Below are 7,334 nucleotides of genomic sequence, written 5' to 3'. Positions count from 1 at the left end.
ACACCATAGACCAGTGCAAAATATAGCAAAAGAGGCTTGTGAGTTAGGCCAAGGGCATTTCAAAATAAAGGCAACTGCTACCCAGAGTAGGCGCCAAGAGTTTCAGCCTGCACACCGACAGGCGCAAGCAAACATAAAAAAAAAAAAAAAAGAGTTTCAAAATTATAATTACAAACTTGCACCACACAGGGCCAAGTCCCTAAAAACATGATTAAAAATTTTAAGAGAGGTCAATCCTCTCAATAACAGCATCCTGATTTTTGCCTTGCACCCCATGCTCGGTATGCTCCTTTAGTTCAGGTACCTGATCAGCTTCAGGAGTCACCACAGCATTGCCACCAGCCGCTAGTGCTAGGATCTCCTCTACAGCATTTGTCTCGAAGATGGTTCCAGAGATATCCATGGCAAGAAATTCAGGCTCAGGGTCATCAACCTCAGCCTCAGGGGGGACACATTGCACTCAACTCTATACCATCGGGGAAAGCACGGGCAAATTCGGCCTGCTCCTCCTCCAGGTTCCACGCGGTATGTCTTCCCTCAGTAAAAGCCCTAATGCAGTCGATCCTCCCTTCGAAAGCAGTGTAGGTGATGTGATCAATATTTGAGCTTATTTAGTCCCCGAATTAGCCTCATTCCTATGCTTTTTAATGCATATTTGGGTCATTTACTATCTTTAGTCCTTTATTTTGCATATTCTTTGAGGTTTTGTTTCCTTGGTAGGAGAGGAGTGCAAACCTTGCATTTTCATGGCAAAATAGAGCTAAATTGATCGATTCTAATGACCAAGCATCAAAGAGAAGACAAGACTAGAAGGCCTTTGTACATAATGTAGTAGATGGGCAATGATGAAAAAGAACCTTGCATCCCCGATAAAATCCCGGAGGATTGTTGGAAGAAGAAAAGACGAAAAGAAGAAAAGGAAGCTGAGTCCCAGGACGCTCGTCCAAACCATCGGGACGCTCGTCCAGCAGCTTCCCAGGACGCTCGTCCAAGCCACCCAGCCGCTCGTCCAGCAGCTCCCCAATCCGCCCGTCCCGACCCTTGGACGCTCGGATTGTACTCCAGAGAGGCATTTCCTCATCTCTCTTCATTTGAGATGCGCATATTTTTGGAAGACTACCTAAAAGGAGACCCGCATCTTTTCTTGAGAGGAGCGATTCCTCAAGGACTTAAACGTCATTTAAGCCCTTAGTAACCCTAATTTGTGCACCTAATCGCCACTATAAATACCTCATTAGTCTAATTAGATTATCATGTTCTTCTTATCAATCTTTAGTGTAATTTTATTATTCTAATCTCTCTTTAATCTTATAATCAACTTCTAATCAAATATTAATAGAAATCTCATTTCCTTAATTTCTCTTTTCTTCATTTTTTATTTTGGGTAATTGAAGATTATTTGGGTTTATTGGGAGATTGACAACCTTCCAACAATAATCAAGTACTTCGTTTATTCTTTGCATTATTATTTTGGAATCATCATTAGGTATAACTCTCTTTATCCCTTTTTAATTATTGTTAATCATCTTCATTTATTTATCATGTTTTGCTTTGTTAATATGATTGACAACCTTGTTAACATGTTAAACTTGATAATGAGTGAGTAGTTTCCTTAACTAGGGTTAATGGGTAATTAGGGGAAACCAACATGGGGGAAGATTCATGCTTAATTTAACATGTTTTCATAATTTATTTGCTTGGTTGTTGTGATCTCAACTCATGCACATGTTATGTTTGATGAAATGCGAGCCTATGAATCCTTGCATTTTTTACCCATCACCTACCTTTTCAATGAGACTTGTAAGACATAAACCAACTCGAGTCTCATTAGACCATGCATATAGTTGAGTGGGGAGGATTAAGTCGACTTGTAGGTGTTGTACAATCTAATCGATTCGGCTCCGGGACCCAAACCTTCCTAGGATTGTAAGATATAAACCAACTCGATCCTATCACAACAATAATTGCTTGCTTATAATTTGAGAACATATTTGTATGATCAATTCCCATGAATCCTCTATGACCCCATGACACCCTAGTGCTTTTAATCAATTGTTTACATCTCATTTTAGTCATCTTGCTTGTTTACTTTTATTGTTATTTAGTTTAGTGATCTTCTCATCTCAACCCAAATTGTGACACTCCTAGGCACCACTACTTGCAATCGAAAATCCTACATCAATATCCGTCCCTTGGGATCCGACCTTTACTTGCCTCTTTACTAATAGTAGAGTTGTTTGTGAAGTTATAAATATTGTTTTGGTCTAGGTGCTCCTAACGACAAGTAACCGAAATCTAAGCTCAAAGCGGACCGACCAAAAATGGTGCCGTTGCCGGGGACGGTGTTAACTTGATTTGATTGTCTTTGATTGTTATTAGTTGTGTCTTTCTTAGCCTTGGGGAAGTAAAACTCCTCAAGGTTTGTTCTAATTATTTTCAAGTTGTTTGATATTTTGCATGTCTAGAAGATCACAAGGTAACTTGTTACCCATTGATCACGAAATTGAAAGGACTTTGACAACCAATAGAAAACTTGCTAGAAATACTTTGAGAGGTATTGGTGAGGTTGTAGATATTCAATCAAACACTATTGAGTTCATCAACCCTTTTGCAAGAGAAGGTGAGGAGAACCCTATACAAAATCAATCACACAATCAACCCACAATGCCTAAATTTTCATCACATTCTGTACCAACCGAGGAGAACCTACCCAATGGTACTCCCACACCACAACACTTAACCAGAAATTTTATTGCAAAATCCGCATTTATCCAATTAGTCGAAAGAAGCCAATTAGGGGGGATGCCTAGTGAAGACCCTCATTCCCACATAGAAACTTTTTGTGACTATTGTGATGCAATTTCACAAACCGGAGTGACTCAAGACCAAATTCGATGGGTCTTATTTCCTTTTTCCCTAATTGGCACCGCAAAACAATGGTTGAAAAGCCTTGATAAGGCTACTCTTGGAATTGACTCTTGGAAGAAGTTGGCTCTAGCTTTCTACAAAAAATTCTACCCTCCGAAAAAGACTAACATGCTAAGAGCTCAAATTGCGGGTTTTAAGCAAAGGGACGAGGAATCTTTGTATGAAGCTTGGGAGCGGTTCAAAGGAATTTATCGCTCATGTCCTCATCATGGACTTAGCGAGTGATTCTTGGTACAACAATTCTGGAACGGTCTTTATGAAGACTCAAGAAACATTGTCAACAAGGGATCAAATGGTATGTTCACCGAAGTTGACGATAATCAAACTTGGAACAAGATTGAGGAAATGGCGGTCCATAATTCACAATATAGTAGACCTCGCAAGGCTACTAGAGGAGGAAAGCATGAAGTGGACTCAATTGGGTGCTTAACTTAGTGCTCATATTGATACCATCAACTTGAAATTCGAGAAGGCTATGGCTAAACTTGAAGAAGCCTCAAAATCACCAAAGCATCATGTTAATGCCATGATGGCATCTTCATCAATCCCAAGTGGGATATGTGAGAATAGTGGAACTTTGGGACATGACCAAACTGAATGTAGGGGAACAAATGAGCAAGTGAATGCTTTTAAAGCATACAAAAGTGGTACCCCTTATTCCAACTATTACAATGAAAACACCAAATTCCACCCAAATCTCTCATACAAAAGCCAAAATGTTCAAAACCCTCAACCAACATACACCCCACCTCCCATGAGAAACCAAAATCAAAGACCCTTTTTCAACCAAAACCAAGGTTATCAAAATCAAACTCCATACAATTAACAAAATGACCAAGGTTTTTATGTTCAAAAAGCGGTCCTCCAAATGCAAAAGAATTAACAAGAATTTTTCACTCAAATGCAAAAAGATAGCCAAGCAAAAGACATCACCATCAACAACATCCTAGCCCACACAAAAATGTCGGAAACTCAAATGACCCAACTAGCATCTTCAAACTCTCAAAGACAAAAGGGGCAATTACCACCTCAAAGTAATCCCCCAAGACATGAAACGGTTAGTGCCATTCACTTGAGGAGTGGTACGAGATATGAAGGACCAAAGAAGCAAGTTGAGGATGAAGTTGTGGAAGATAGTGACATGGAAAGAGTTGTGCAAAACTCTAGGGAAGAAGAACCCACCAATCAAGAAGTTTCAAAGAAAAGTGAAGAAAAGGCCAAGGACAAGGAGTCCATTGCGATTAGACTTCCATTCCCGAGTCGTCAAGCTAAGCATAAGTTTGATGACCAACTTGGAAAATTCTGGATATTGTGAAGAATTTAGAAGTCTCGATTCCTTTCACGGAATTGATCAATCACGTTCCGGCCTATGCAAAGTACATGAAGGACATCCTTACGAAGAATAAATCAATCCACAAGATTGAGACTATTGCCTTCACTAAGGTGAGTAGTGCCATCCTTCAAGGGAGCTCACCTCCGAAACTCAAGGATTCGGGAAGTTTCTCCATTCCATGCACTATTGGTGACACTACAATCAACAAAGCTTTATGTGACCTTGGGGCAAGTGTTAGTGTCATGCCATGTTCGGTTAGCAAAAAGCTAGGAATGGGAGAACTCAAATGTACCAACATCACGCTTCAAATGGCGGATAGATCAACAAAGACACCTTTAGGGGTATGGGAAGATGTTCCCGTAAGAATTGGAAAATTCTTCATCCCGGTGGATTTTGTTATTGTTGACATGGAAGAAGACTCCAACATTCCTATTATCTTAGGAAGACCTTTCTTGCACACCGCGGGAGCGGTGATCGATGTAAAGCATGGAGAACTCACCCTTGAAGTGGGAGATGAAACCATCACTTTCAATCCTGACAAGACCATGAGAGCTCCCCGATTGCATGAGCCGTGCTTTATGGTTGATCACTATAGCCGGAAGGATGATAGGAAGAAGTTGGAATGCAAAAAGAAAGTGGATGATGCTCCATCAAAAGATCAAGGAAATAGCAAGAATGAGAGCTTGAAAAGCTCACTCATGACAACTGAAGAAGATGGCCTCATTGGCTAAGACAAGAAAGAAGGAGAGTTATCTCCATCAACTCAAGAAATGTTTAATGATCAAGTAGACGAAGTTTGTGGTCTTTGGGATGATGAGTTCGAAGGGATATTCAATCCCTATATTGGCAATGCTATGAACCAAGACCATCACGAAGAACCACAAGTGCAAAAATCTATTGAGGACCTTTATCATGATAATGAGCAAGCTTTCGACTACTTCTTCAAGGTGTTGAGTAACATCAACAACACCTTGAACATGCCCCCTTGACATCTCACATTGGATGAGGGTTTGGTGGAGTCCTCCCTAAACCACCATTTGTAAATATTCTAACTCCCTAACTTGTATTTCAATTATTACATTGCATTTTTGTCATTTTTGGATTTATTTTTGTGCCTTGATCAAGGTATTCATTATTTTGAGAGAAGTGAGGGAGGGACTTATGATTTTATTGATGTGTAGTGATTTACCTTAGTGTAGGGATAGTAATTTCCTAGGCTATTCATGCCTTTGTAGTGCCCCTACAATGAAGAACACGAGAATTGAAGAATGATAATGACACGGGTTACGAAGTACCCACGGATGGACCTGAATCCGTGTGGTCAAGGAGGAATCTGAGCGTCCAAACGGATAATCCGCTCGTCCTGAAGAACCCGAGCGTCCAAAGTCACCAGATGCTCGTCTGGTAGAGCTGCAGAATACAAAAAACTGGTCTGTAAAAGAATCCGATTGTCTCAACTGAGAATCCGCTCTTCTGATTCAGGACGACCATCCTTCACAAAAGACGCTCGTCTTTTTAATGGCAAAAATCTGGGATTTTCTCTGTAAAGGAATCTGAGCGTCCACCCAGAAAGACGCTCGTCCCTACCCATGAATCCGCTCGTCTTAGAAGCAAGACGCTCGTCCTATGGCGTTTTTTCCTGAGCCAAACATTGAAGAATCCGCCCGTCCCGATGCCTGGTCCGCTCGTCGTCTGCTGCGTTTTCAAAAATAACGGTTGATTTAAACCCCTTTTCTCCCATTCATTCTCATTTCTTCAACATACAAACACTACCCACTACCCCAAAACCCCAAAACCCTCATCCTCTCCATCAACAAAAATCAAATTTCCTCAACCAAACTCAACAAAATCAAATCCAAACTTCCTCACAACAAAAATTAATCACTCCTTTTGCAACAACAAGTGATTCAAACACCAAAATATTCAACCTCTGAGTCAATTTTTAGGATACAAAGCAACATTCATTCATCCTAAATCGATTTGGGTATAACTAAAAATTGAATATTTCAATCTCTAATTGGTGTAATCAAGCAAAGGAGAATGACAAGAACTAAAGGAGGTAACAAGGCACCCCCAAAGAAGACACTTTCCAAAAGGCAACTAGCTCTTAAAGCAAAACAATTGTCAAAGGCTTTGGTAGTCCATGAGGCAAGGTTGGAGGTTCAACAACAAAATCCTCCCATGGAAGCTACAACATCAACAACTCCGGTTATTGAACAATTATCCAATTATCCGGAGCTAACTTTCACTTCCGACTCTCATAGGGAGAAATTCGTTCTCTTTGCTAAGAAAACCATCATGCCTACTCAGTTTATTTGTGAAAATGCATTGTCAAAATTGGGTGTTCTTGAACAAACCAAAACCTTCATTGAGTCTATGGGATTGGGTAAATTGTTTACAATGAAAGAATTGACATACCCCTCCCTCACCTTGGAATTTTTAAGTTCTTTGAAAGTCACAAGGGTGGAGACTCGAACCAACATCGAGTTTCGTCTTGAAAATGTTAATAGACGCATAACTTATGGCGAATTGGGTAAGATATTAGGCCTTAGTGATAATCCGAAATATAGAAAGACTCCTATCAAGTATGACCCCGCTCCTCTTTGGATGGCAATTTCCGGAAAGAAATTCGTGCGCTTTCATGATTGTCGTGCTCTCTTAGTCCACCATCCGAGCATTAGAGTATGTCACAAGGTCATTGGGAATACTTTGATATCTAGAAATGGCACAAGTCATCTTACCAAACTCGATTGTATTCTTCTTGAGTCGGCCTTAAACATTGGGAGGGAATTTACCAAGCCATACAATGCTGTAAGACTTTTGATTGAACGATGGCTTAATGTTGATTGTGGCAAAGAAGGCGCCGCTCAAAAATCGCCATAAGATAAAGATTGAATTATGCGAATTTGAATTTTTCTCTTTCTCGAACCTCAGTCGATCGACCTACAGGGGCAGTCGATCGACTGCTGAAACAGTACAGAACTCTTTTTTCTTTTTCGAATCATTTTTTCATCTTTTTTTTTTTCTTTTTTTTTCCATTTCTTTCTTTCCTCCTTCATTTCATCTTGCCAAT

The 7,334-nt window shown here is 40.2% G+C and overlaps 1 non-coding gene across 1 annotated transcript; it reads right to left on the bottom strand.

Moving 5' to 3' along the window:
• Nucleotides 1–3,036: 3,036 nt before the first annotated feature.
• Nucleotides 3,037–3,143, bottom strand: LOC141589209 (small nucleolar RNA R71). Its single transcript, XR_012520159.1, has one exon. It is a non-coding gene; the product is annotated as a small nucleolar RNA R71 (small nucleolar RNA).
• Between the last annotated feature and the right edge of the window lie 4,191 nt (nt 3,144–7,334).

The sequence above is a fragment of the Silene latifolia genome, chromosome 6 (assembly GCF_048544455.1).
Source record: "Silene latifolia isolate original U9 population chromosome 6, ASM4854445v1, whole genome shotgun sequence".
Lineage (NCBI taxonomy): Eukaryota > Viridiplantae > Streptophyta > Magnoliopsida > Caryophyllales > Caryophyllaceae > Silene > Silene latifolia.
This window is presented reverse-complemented; position numbering and strand designations above follow the sequence as displayed.